General features: G+C 35.8%; 1 protein-coding gene across 1 annotated transcript in view; it reads right to left on the bottom strand.

The window, feature by feature from the left end:
- The window catches only part of Cipc (Clock interacting protein circadian), a 439,550-nt gene extending 434,349 nt beyond the window's left edge, over nucleotides 1–5,201 (bottom strand). The window contains exon 1 of the mRNA XM_069829285.1: nucleotides 5,121–5,201. The gene's annotated coding sequence lies outside the window, so the exon portion shown is untranslated. The remainder of the gene's footprint in view (nucleotides 1–5,120) is intronic.
- Nucleotides 5,202–12,772: the final 7,571 nt, after the last annotated feature.

Raw genomic sequence — 12,772 nt, 5'->3', positions numbered from 1 at the left:
AATTGTAATTATAATTGTAATTGTATTCTTAATATTGTAGTTGTAATTCCCTGGTAGAGGGGAAGAGGAGGCCTGATAGCCTTATCTCTACCAAGTTAAATAAATAAATAAATAAATAAATAAATAAATAAATAAATAAATAAATAAACAAATAAATAAATACATATTTATTCTGCGTTTAATTTCCTCCCAGTCATTTATATTTGTTGCTGTTGCTCCAAGATATTTGAATTATTATTATTATTATTATTATTATTATTATTATTACAGCATTTCAATACATGACAGTGTGATTTTACCCTACATGGTGATATCTGGTATTAGTTGGCAACACTGAAGAGAAGGCCAAATTAGCCTTTTACGAACTACTCTTACATGATCCTCAGTAACAAACCATGGTCTTTCGAATTTAGTCTTGAAAGAAGAATATTTCGTCGAGAATGGTACCAAATTCGACCGTCAATTCCCTTGGAAGCTACTCGCAAGGTAGAACCAAAGCAATTTATGGACTGCGAGAGTTCTTAATCACGTCTCGTGTTGACCCAAGACTTTAGACAAAGGATCATCCGGCAGTTCACTTCTAGAGAGTGAGATTATCGTTCCGCTATCTTCAATTTCCGGCATTGGTAGAATAATACTCGTGGTGCAAAAGATCGTAGGCCAGTAGGGAAGTCATTCGTTCCACCCTTTCCTCTCTGTGGTAGTTTCTCTGGGGAGAACTTGAGTTTTATGGCAATAACAAATCCATATACTGTTTCGGTAATACTGTATTGTCAAAATAAATTTTATCGTTTTTGTATACAACAATTCCTGAACTCATATGCTATTCTTCAGACGCGAGAGGAATACGAGAGGAGGTAAGGCGACAAATATCTAGAATTTATGACGAAGTTTAACTTATGTTTACAAACAGCCCCCTCTGGTGAAATAAATTTTCCCCCTGAGAAAAAACTTTTATGGCCGAGGGTTAGAAAGCCCTACTTCCGCCAACTGACCCCTGTTCGCTAGACACATCGTTTAAGATAATCCACCCCAAAACCAGCATTTTAAATGACACGTAGCGGCTTCTCTGCAATGTTCAGGTATATAAAATGGTAGTTGAAATTACATTTCAAGAAAAAGTAGCCTAAATAGTAAGATTATAATAAATAATAGGCTAATTAGGGGGGAGTGATGGGTGAAATTTATATTTTCTACATTTTTCAAGCTACGTCCTTCAATTTTTGTACAGGGACATCATTTTATTTTTACTAACATTTCTAATATTAACCTGGCTATACCTTTGGATCAACGATTAAGAACGGGAAAAACACCGTTTGCTACCCCCTTCCACGACTGGAGTTCGATGATACTGGCGTAATATACAAACAAATCACTTCACTAGGTATAGATGGGAAGAAAAGTAGTGCATCCATTTCCGTAAACTAGGAAATATCACAATTTTGAGTTTGATAATTTTCATTAGGTTTTTGTTTAATCAACAGACAGTACAATATTAACAATGAGTGTTTTTACTCACGAACTGAGCTTTCCATTCGGACGTATTCATTATGCAATGTATATTATTCTATCTACAGCACATTAGCGTACAATATAGAGAATGAAGTTAAATTGAAAAATAATCATAATATGGATATTTAAACACATTTTTGGAAATGGTGGCCGTTCATTTCGATACAGGCTTCAGTTCTAATGTGCATATTATCGCACTATAGACTATTGTACGTAATTCCAATTACCAGGTTCGTACTTCGTATCAGTAACTCGTGTTGAAATAATTCTGTACCTAATCTATAAAAGAGACCTGACGTACTGTAAATTCAATCTTCACTTCTGCCCGATCCGAAAAGATAAAATTACTCAGACACTATCTACTGTCCGTCCAAGTGGTTACGTCGCAGCGTCGTAGAAAGGGAGGAAATCACGTGACAGTTAATTACTTAACGAGGCCCTTTTATTTAAGCTATTTTAAACAATTGTATGGGTATAATATTAAGTAGACGTCCAATTCCTAACGGAAATTAATGTTCTCAGAAAAGAGCTAAGACAGCCCAGCCACTAGCATTTACAGAGAGGCGAATAGAAGCAGGTGGGAGAAACTGGGATGCGACGTAGGCAAATGGAAAATGATGCAATATTGAAAGCTCTTTCGTCACTGGAAAACGCGAACATATTTTTGGAACGTACTGTTTACTATGACCGTAAGGCTACTATGACTGTATATGTGGTCTTGGATCTGTGTGGAGGACGGTTGAACTTCATTAGTAGAAGGGGTGGGAGTGAAGTACATTCAAAAACAAGGTACAATAAAAATGTAAGGAAAAAGTTTGTGATATTATATATGGAATTATCACTGCAGTAATACATTGATTAATGCACATAACACACACTTAACGAACTAAAGGTAATTATAAAGAATTGAGACATAAGTCCGCCATCACGTTCCACTTCTTCCACTAGATGACTCCCGACATGTTTACACCAAGGATCAGGGCCGGATTTAGGTATAGTCACAGTCTAGTATATACAGTCACGAAGCTCAATACGTAGTAAATATGCAAACATTAGGTAGTTGCTCACCACTAGGTTCGCTAATATCGGCTCATTACAGGCAATGCAAAATAATACCGGTACAGTCTATTGTTTCTAGCACCCTCAAAACTCAAGCTTCGTGACTATATATAGTAGACTGTGGTATAGTGCCGCCCCTAAGCAGTGCTAAAATTTGCCGCCCCCAACTCCCACAAACAGAGTATGAGTTGCCATTATACAGTTCACGTTTAGTTTAAATTACTGTAGTTTTAAAGGAAATGTTACAATTCAGAAAACAAATTACTGCAATCAGAACACATGCTTCTAACTTGTAAATCATAAAGATTTTCTTCCCACTTTCTTCGCATAGAAAGCATTGATGATGTCATGAAGTCGATCTGACGAAGCACATCAGACTCGATGCAAAGAAACATATTCCGATTTATTCATTGTTGAAACAAAATTGATTTGTGAAAGGCAGGCTGTGGTTTATATCTAAAATTTATTTTGTTGGAGTATAAACGAGTATTTCTTATTTCGATAGGAAATATAAAGTAAATTGAATAATAAAGTCCAACTCTTTGTGGAGTAAACCTTTCATATCGAATTACATACATGCTGGAAAGTGATTAAACAATATTGTTGACGATGTATTATATTGGAAATATAACTGAGAGTTGTGGTTACTACTCATAGCGATAAATAAATAAGCACACATCCAATTTGATTTTCAACAATGCATTCTTGTTTATACAAGCATTTAAATTTCAGCAGTTCCATAACATAATAACGTGATACAGACATTACAATATAATTATGCAGTTGCACATTTTCCTTTTACTCTCGCCGCGACCGCGACAATTCGATAACAAAACAATATCCGACTTCCACACAGTGTTCAAAAACAAACTTCTGAAAAGATTTACCAACAAGTGTTTTAAAAACAAATTTCACTGTAAAATGAAACTGAGGAAGAGAACAGGATAAAGGAAGAGAGAGAGAGAATGCCGCCCCCCTGGAAATTGCCGCCAAGTCAATCCGGCACCGCCAAGGAGGGCAACATTTGCAAACGAGATGTTACTAAACGTGAGGAATGTTACTACAGCTGTGTAATATTATGTGACAGGTTAGGTTAGGTTAGATTAGGTGTGTTTTATGAGACAGGTTAGGTTAGATTAGGTGTGTTTTATGTGACAGGTTAGGTTAGATTAGGTGTGTTTTATGTGACAGGTTAGGTTAAATTAGGTGGGTAGTATTATGTGAGAGGTATTGGCGATACTGAAAACACCGTCACATTCAGGAGAATATGGCCTATTTTTCATTCACACACGTGAATTTGGTATATAAGTAAAGTACGTATTTGGAGCGGGCTGGGTGGGCATAGTGGGCATACAGGTATTCCAGTGATTACATTCAATCTCCATTACTTCATACTATAAATCATAGACATTTTCAAGGTATTTTAACAATTTTCTCTAGTGCCAGGGACATAAATAACCTTCACCTATTTTCTCATATGGGTCAATATAGAGTATCCACCAGCCACTGAAGGAATATTGCATAATTTTATCACTGCCAGTGTGGCGCTATAAACCAATTTTCAATACTTTCATCACAGCCACAACATATATCAATTCTTATTGTACTATAATTATTACTACATTAATACATTTAATATATCACAAGACATAGACTGAACGAATTAAATGAATTATTACGAAAGTCGCCATATTTTCTTTATGAAATTACGATCCACTTCCACTAGATGGCTACCGACACCAGCAGCAGGGCCGACAATACGTGCAAACGAAATTATACCATATGTGAGGAATGTTACTACAGATCTGTAGTATTATGTGACAGATTAAGTTAGGTTAGGTTAGGTTAGATTAGATTAGTTGTGTATTATGTGACAGGTTAGGTTAGGTTTGATTAGGTTTGCAGTATTATGAGAGGTTAGGTTAAGTTTGATTAGATGTGTAGTATTATTACTATGTTGACGACACCGAAACCCACTGTTACATTAACGAAATATATTAATCATTCACGCACGACGATTTTCGTACATGTAACTAAGGTACGTATTTAGGGCGAGTTGGGTAGGCTTACAGCTCTCCCAGTGATCACATCAGTTTCTACTAATCAATACTAAAAATCCAAAGCATTTTCAAGGTATTTTATTAAGTTCGTATTGTGGCTGGGATATAAGTAATATTCACCCTAATATGTTTTCAAGTCAACTGAGATCCTGTATGAATTTTTGACATTCCAAACTATCTTCTCACTGAATATCAGATCATTTTTCCACTTTTTTCGGCTAAAAAATCTTCAGTGACGCGTGCTATAGGAAACCCAATTTTTTGTCTGCCATAGTGCGATCGAAGAATCAACTTTTATCGCCGTAGACCGTAACTTAACACTCAAATGACACAAACGATAACGACTATAATATCGAAGATGACGTACAGTACATAACCTATACACAAAAGTAATCTAATATATTGCATGCAAAAATTCATGTAACTTATACGAGACCCTGATAAGTACATAAAGTAATACACAAACATAAGCTCTGGCGTGGTACTCACAGCGGATCCGACTGTGCCAGGATCGTAGTACGGTAGCGTTCCCACAGCACTGGCAGCGTTGCACTGCAGCACGATACTGGATGAGCGGACCCACGTGCTGCGACGGAGTCGTAAACACTGGCGAGCCAGCCCTCCCCTCCACCCCCGCCATTCCCCGCCAGGACAGGTGAACGGCGCGGAGCGTGTGGACCGCTACACAGCGATGGTGAACCGATGCAGTTTGATACACCGATCAGACGTCAGTTCTTTTGGCCAGTTTTATTTATTTACTAGCCGTACCCGTGCGCTCCGCTGCACCCGTTAGAAATAAATATAAAGTAATTACATAATTAAAATAGGACGTTTGATCCAGGGAGCATTCGTGTTTGATAGAAGGATAAATCGTTTGATATGTTACTTAATTTAAATTGCATCCAAATAATTAAAATGCGATCATTTTGGTCCAGAGACACTCATTTGGTGCAATGACAATTCCTTTAACATGTTTCTTAATTTTTATTACATGCATCCATACTTTAATGAAGACTGACATATCATTTAGATTTAATGTGTATGCTTTATTTTACTTGCTATATGTTTCCACTGAATTATGATAATAACTTAATTTTAACCCTTGTTTTCTACGTATTCAGTAAATGGCGCTTGGGCCACTATGGTTCTGAACCCTTCAAATAACTTAAATTATATTATATTATATTATATTATATTATATTATATTATATTATATTACATAAAAATGTGTTGATAACGGATGTACACCGATAAGTAAGTTTTTAATTTGTTATGGTGGCTCTTGAATCTCAGGAGGAATAAATTTTATTTTACAACAGCGCAACATAATCTGCTTGGTTCATTACCCAATTTTTTTGCATTGCATTTAATGCATATGTATTTTATGAATTTTAACAAGATTCAATTGAGCATAGTTAAAATTTGGATTATAAAATAATGGAATGCTAAGCTAACATATTATTACTGCATACTAAATCAATACACTCTTGTGGTTCGTTAATTCTCTGAGATAAACATTATTTTAAGAAATACAGGAAACGAATACACAGTATAGCCGATCAAGTTGTTTGTGCATAAGAAGCTATTTTAATCTTACCTGTCCGAAGTTACTGTAATAACATTATAGCATTATGTCCATCTAGAGAAACTACACTTTCCAATGGTGAATTAATAATTAATTATACAAATCGGTTAATTTAGCTTCCGATATTACTTCATACAAACACAGAAACATTCTCTGTAGGCTATTTTTCATAGCTTTCGATTGTTGCTGTCCAAGGCTCCTTAAAGACGAAGTCATTTGTTTTTTAATTCATTACACGGCCTTAGAGGGCAGTTATGTTAATTTTAAAACTCATTTATCTCATTAAATATCAGTCCTATCAAAATTTTCCAAGGGATAAAACTTATCGCAAATTATTTTTAAAAGACTTTTGTTATGTAACATTTTTCACAAAAATCAATAATAAGCGAGATATTTCGATTTATTTAATTCAGGCCCCCTTATAACCCCCCTTTTAAATAATGTATTTTGAATGACATATAGCCTAAAATCTAAGTTACAACGAACTTAATTTATATTCCAATTTTCATCGAAATCCGTTTAGCTATTATCGCGTGAAAAGGTAACAAACAGACAGACAGACAAACAAAAATTTCAAAAAAGCTATTTTCGGTTTCAGGGTGGTTAATTATATATGTTAGGACCAATTATTTTTGGAAAATCGAAAATTACCAGATTTATTATTAGTAGACTTCGTGGAATTGCCACGAGAATCGCAAGATTTACTGCGCACGCGGTATAGACTGTATGAGAAAGGGGCGAGCAAAGGATGGAGTATACCTCTGTTGTAAACACTGAACAGTATACTGCGGTTACAATGAAACCTGTATTCTGCATTCAAGAAATATAATGAATGATCATTGAAGTAGGAAATGTCTAAACGTGTAAATACACAATTATTTTATAGTGAGATATATTAACTCTTAAAATTTAATGTAAGATACTCACATCATCCTTGAATATGTGCATTGCAGTGAAGAGTTACGTACATTTTAAGCGACTGCAAAGTAACCTCCTCCGATGGTCGCTTAAACAGTTTTTATTTTGGGAAAATGTACGTTCAACATCACACGATGTAATACGTACATATTTGAAAAACGAAAAGTCACTACTTTTTAGTACACCAACTTCAGATGTCTTGTCGTGACCTCATGGTACGTCATTTATAATACGAAGTTGTGAATAGGCAGAATTTTTAGCAATAATGTTTCTCAACTTACATTTCACTTTTTCTGAAATTAGTGAATTGTTATTTTGGATAACGGTTTGTGATACTTTATCCACTATATTAAGGGCTCTTGAGAGTTGTAGTTTAGACGATTCTAACAGGATAATGCTTTTGGTCACGATTTTAAAATTAGAATCAATGAACAGAATATCTTCCAATAGCTGTTCAGAAGACAATAATTTTACATCTGCAACAGCGGAACTGTCTGTGCTATCCAATGCATCAATTACCTCCATTATTTTGCCGTAATGTTCTGCATAATAATTAACAGCATCTAACCACGTTCCCCAACGGGTCAAGACTGGCTGCGGGGGTAAGGGTATTCCAGGGGCAATTATTTAGAACAGAAACACTCTCATTGTAGTATGTTTGATTGAATTCTTGTCTGCACTGAACAAATGTTAAGCTTTGACTATTCCAACCACAGTAATGCAAAAACAAGTGCTTACATAGGTATACATTAGCTGTAGCTGCTCTATCTATTTGGACCGGTCACAACTCTTAACATGATCTGCTTATACTACGAGACCGGGCAGTCTCTATACTACCGTACATCGGCAACCTGATTGCATGCTGCGTGTGGCAATTCAACGAAGTCTAATTATTAGTATAGATTTCGGGAATTTTACTTGAAGAAAGTAACATAGGCGGAGAGAGAACAGTTTCCTTGGGGGGGGGGGGACGCAAAACCATGGAATCCTCATATAACGGGGTTATGGGGACATCATTTACCCCCCCCCCCCCGTTATAGCTTGACCGTGGTACAGTATATCGGAATATGATTATTTAATAAAGGCATTTTCGAGGGTATGTTTCTTTGCAGAGTTACATCCATAACCGCGATGTTTCAGACCGAGTTTTAAAGGGCTTCAACCAGAGGTCTGCATCGAACGTTTTCGCTCGAGCGCCAAGTAGTTCATAGCATAATCCGATAAGGCTAATTCACAAGGGGATAGTTTACAGGAGTCAAGTGCTTGGAGCAAGACGACTTCCCTTCAACTTTCCTCGTGTGATATGGTCGAGACAGTGAAGTTGTGACTTGGCGGTCGAGAAGAATTTGAGTTGACGACCCGTCAACTTTTGTGTCCACTTTCCCGTCACGTGACCAACTTGACTCCACCACTTCCCGCGTGTGAATGCGAACTTGTAGCAACTTGGCAAGTAGAAAGTTTGTAGTTTTAGGCCTATTGTCGAAGTAAATTAATAATTATTAATAATGAGCTCTCCTAAGTGGAATTCCAACGATATCATAAAGTTTTTGGCAGTGTATGAGAAGTATGAACTTCTATGGAATACTCGTAACAAAGAACACCTCAATAAAAACAAGCGGGAATTATTATTCCAGAAACTAGTCAGCGAGCTCATGGAGCAAGGTTTCGAAAACATAGAAGTGGTTCGAAAAAAAGTTAAAAACCCTTAAAACAGGGCTCATTCTGAGATATTTCCTGTATTCTGCAAGACCTTCTTCAGCTAATTCTTTCAACAAGGTATTAGATGCACCGTGTATAATTGTTCTACGAATCCATTTCTTAACCCATGTTTTCTTATCCTTTTTTTCAAGAATATTTTGTAATTCATACAATAACAAGGCGCCAATTAGCTGCTTGAATATGTGCTGGTGGCATCTTCAGTTTCACCAGACTAAAAATGCCAGTTCACTATTGATTTTTATTAACTACTAGTTTACCCGTGCGCTCCGCTGCACCCGTTAGAAATAAATATAAAGTAATTACATAATTAAAATAGGACATTTGATCCAGGGAACATTCGTGTTTGATAGAAGGAAAAATCGTTTAATATGTTACTTAATTTAAATTGCATCCAAATAATTAAAATGTGATCATTTTGGTCCAGAGACACTCATTTGGTGCAATGACAATTCCTTTAACATGTTTCTTAATTTTTATTACATGCAACCATAGTTTAATGAAGATAGACATCATTTAGATTTAATATGTATACCTTATTTTACTTGTTATAGGTTTCCATTGAATTATGGTAATAACTTAATTTTAACCATTGTTTTCTACGTATTCAGTAAATGGCGCTTGGCCCACTATGGTACTGAACCCTTCAAATAACTTACATTATATTATATTATATCAGAAGTTACTGTAATAACATTATAGCATTATGTCCATCTAGAGAAACTACACTTTCCAGTGGTGAAATAATAATTAATTATACAAATCGGTTAATATCTACATACTTAGACTTCAACAAACAAAATTTGATAACACAAACTCAAGGGAAAAAATGGAACTCTCTTCATCATAATCCACAGTTGATTCCCGATTTACCACGCAAATCGTCTGTAGCTGCATTTAGATTGACAACAGGCCATGACTGTTTGGCCAAGCATCTGCATAGAATTGGAATATATCAGTCTCCTAACTCTCCATTGTGCAACTCAAATCAAGAAATGGATTCAGAACATCTCAAAATCTGTGCGTCAGTGCTAACCATGACAATATCTTTGAAAAATATTGGAGTGCAAGAGGTCAAATGACTTTATTGTCAAATGCCTGGCATTAGAAAACAACAACAACAAATCGGTTAATTTAGCTTCCGATATTACTTCATACAAACACAGAAACATTCCCTGTAGGCTATCTTTCATAGCTTTCGATTGTCGCTGTCCAAGGCCCCTTATAGATGAAGTCATCTGTTTTTTAATTCATTACACGGCCTTGGATAGCAGTTATTTAAATTTTAAAACTCATTTATCTCATTAAATATCAGTCCTATCAAAATTTTTCAAGGAATAACACTTATCGCAAATTACTTTTAAAGAAACGTTTGTTATGTAACATTTTTCACAAAAATCAATAATAAGCGAGATATTTCGATGTATTTAATTCAGGCCCCATTATAACCCCCTTTTAAATAATGTATTTTGAATGTCGTATAGCCTAAAATCTAAGTTACAACAAACTTAATTTATATTCCAATTTTCATCGAAATCCGTTCAGCCATTATCGCGTGAAAAGGTAACAAACATATATACAGACAGACAGAAAGACATACAAACAAAAATGTCAAAAAAGCGATTTTCGGTTTCAGGGTGGTTAATTATATATGTTAGGACCAATTATTTTTGGAAAATCGAAAATTACCAGAAAAATTTCGGCTACAGATTTATTATTAGTATAGATAACAGAATACAAGAATTCAAACACCACTACGAATACAACGTTCAGCGCGCTTAGATAGGCTACTGTTAAGAACAGGGCATATGTTCATAGAAACTTTTTGTTCAGAACCACCAATATTATCACCCCTCACACCATGTACCTTTCCTCCTGAATCACCCTGTATCTCACTCTATTCCAAAATTCACAAGCTCGGAGAAGCCGGAAATAAGAGTAACGGTTCAAACTTAGTCAATAACGAATTCACTGCATAAACCAGATTAAATTTCATGATCTAAACTTGAGGAAAATCTGCGTCGAAGATAATTAACGGAGTAGTGATTGATATCATGAAGAAGCAAATGCTTCGGCACAGAGTAGGCGCTTCTTCATTCGCTCAAGTTAAAATCAGATTAATAGAGGAAATCTGGAAAAAGATAAATCCACGTGGAGAGCTCTGATTGCTTCCTCCATCTTCGCCATTAGCATAATTCTTAAATACGGGCTGACTGTGAACTTCACATTTTCGCGTTGGACGTCTGCGTGACGATTCTGCTCGGAGCATATCATCAGTGAGCGGCGCAAACGTAACGCGTGGGAACAACGGCTGAGACAATCGAAGAATTGAGATAAAGTCAGGCAATCATCCAGTCAGCAGGTTGGGTGGGCTGTGGTGTGGGAAACGAGTGTAGATAAGGGAGTAGGGGAAGTCTTATAAGAGATTGGATTTCTTAAGAGCGACACAAGATTGGTGGAGTATGATTCAACAGGGGTTCAAAATCACTGAAGAGCTGAAACTAATGGACAAACTGAGATTTGTTGCTTTCGTAATGCCCAGGGTTGCTGATTGACTGGTAAATGTCCGATTTTCAGGTAATCTAATGTTCGTTGGTTACTCGGAGGGGTAATATCACAGTCTAGTATATATATATATATATATATATATATATATATATATATATATATAGTCACGAAGCTTGAGTTGTGAGGGTGCTTGGAACAATTGACTGTGCCGGTACTATTTCGTATTGTCTATAATGAGGCGATAGTAGCGATCCTAGTGGTTAGCAATTATCTACTGTATGGATGCATATTTACTACGTATTGAGCTTCGTGACTGTATATACAGGGGCATAATTTATTTTTACTTCAATTTTTATTGTACCTGAGTTTTTTAATGTACTTCACTCCCACCCCCTCTACTAGTAAACTTCAAACTGTTCTTCTCACAGAACCAAGCGTATACAGTCAAAGTCTCCTTAAGGTCGTAGTAAACACAAACAGTATTGAGTTAGTGAGTATAGTACGTTCCAGAAATATGTTCGCGTATTCCAGTGACGAAAGAGTTTCAAATATTGAATCATATTTCGCACAGGTACTGTCGTCCGTTTGCCTACGTCGCATCCCGATTTCCCTCACCTGCAACGGTTTAAAGTAACTTAAATAAATGTAATTAACTGTCACGTGATTTCCCCCCTTTCTACGATCCTGCGACATAACCACTTGGACGGACAGCGGATAGCATGTCTGAGTAATGTTATCTGTGAGGGTCGGACAAAAGTGAAGATTGAATTTACAGTACGTAAGGTACTCTTTTATATAATAGGTATAGAATTATTTCAACATGAGTTACTAGTACGAAGGACGAAACTGGTAATTGGAATTAGATGCAATAGTATATAGTGCGATAATATGTACATTAGAACTGAAGCCTGATCGAAATGAACGGCCACCATTTTCAAAAATGTGTTTAAATATCCATATTATGATTATTTTTCAATTTAACTTCATTCTCTATATTGTACTTTAATGTGCTGTAACAGTACAATATACACTGCATAATTAATACGTCCGAATGGATAGCTCAGTTCGTGAGTAAAAACACTAAGTGTTAATACAGTACTGTATTTTGATTAAACAAAAACATAATGAAAATTATCAAACTCAAAATTGCGGTATTTCCTAGTTCCATAAATGGATGAACTACTTTTCTTCCCTCCTATACTTAGTAAAGTGATTTGTTTGTATTTTACGCCATTATCATCGAACTTCAATCGTGGAAGGGGGTAGCAAACGGTTTTTCCGGCTATGAACCATTAATCCAAAGGTATAGCCAGGTTAATATTAAAAATGTTAGTAAAAATAAAATGATGTCCCTGTACTAGACTGTGATAAAATGATAATGCTGGTATTTCTAGGTAATCGATATTTCCTTTCT

This window comes from Periplaneta americana, chromosome 6, assembly GCF_040183065.1.
Source record: "Periplaneta americana isolate PAMFEO1 chromosome 6, P.americana_PAMFEO1_priV1, whole genome shotgun sequence".
Lineage (NCBI taxonomy): Eukaryota > Metazoa > Arthropoda > Insecta > Blattodea > Blattidae > Periplaneta > Periplaneta americana.
The sequence above is the reverse complement of the archived record's forward strand: the minus strand, read 5'-3'. Positions and strand labels throughout refer to the sequence as shown.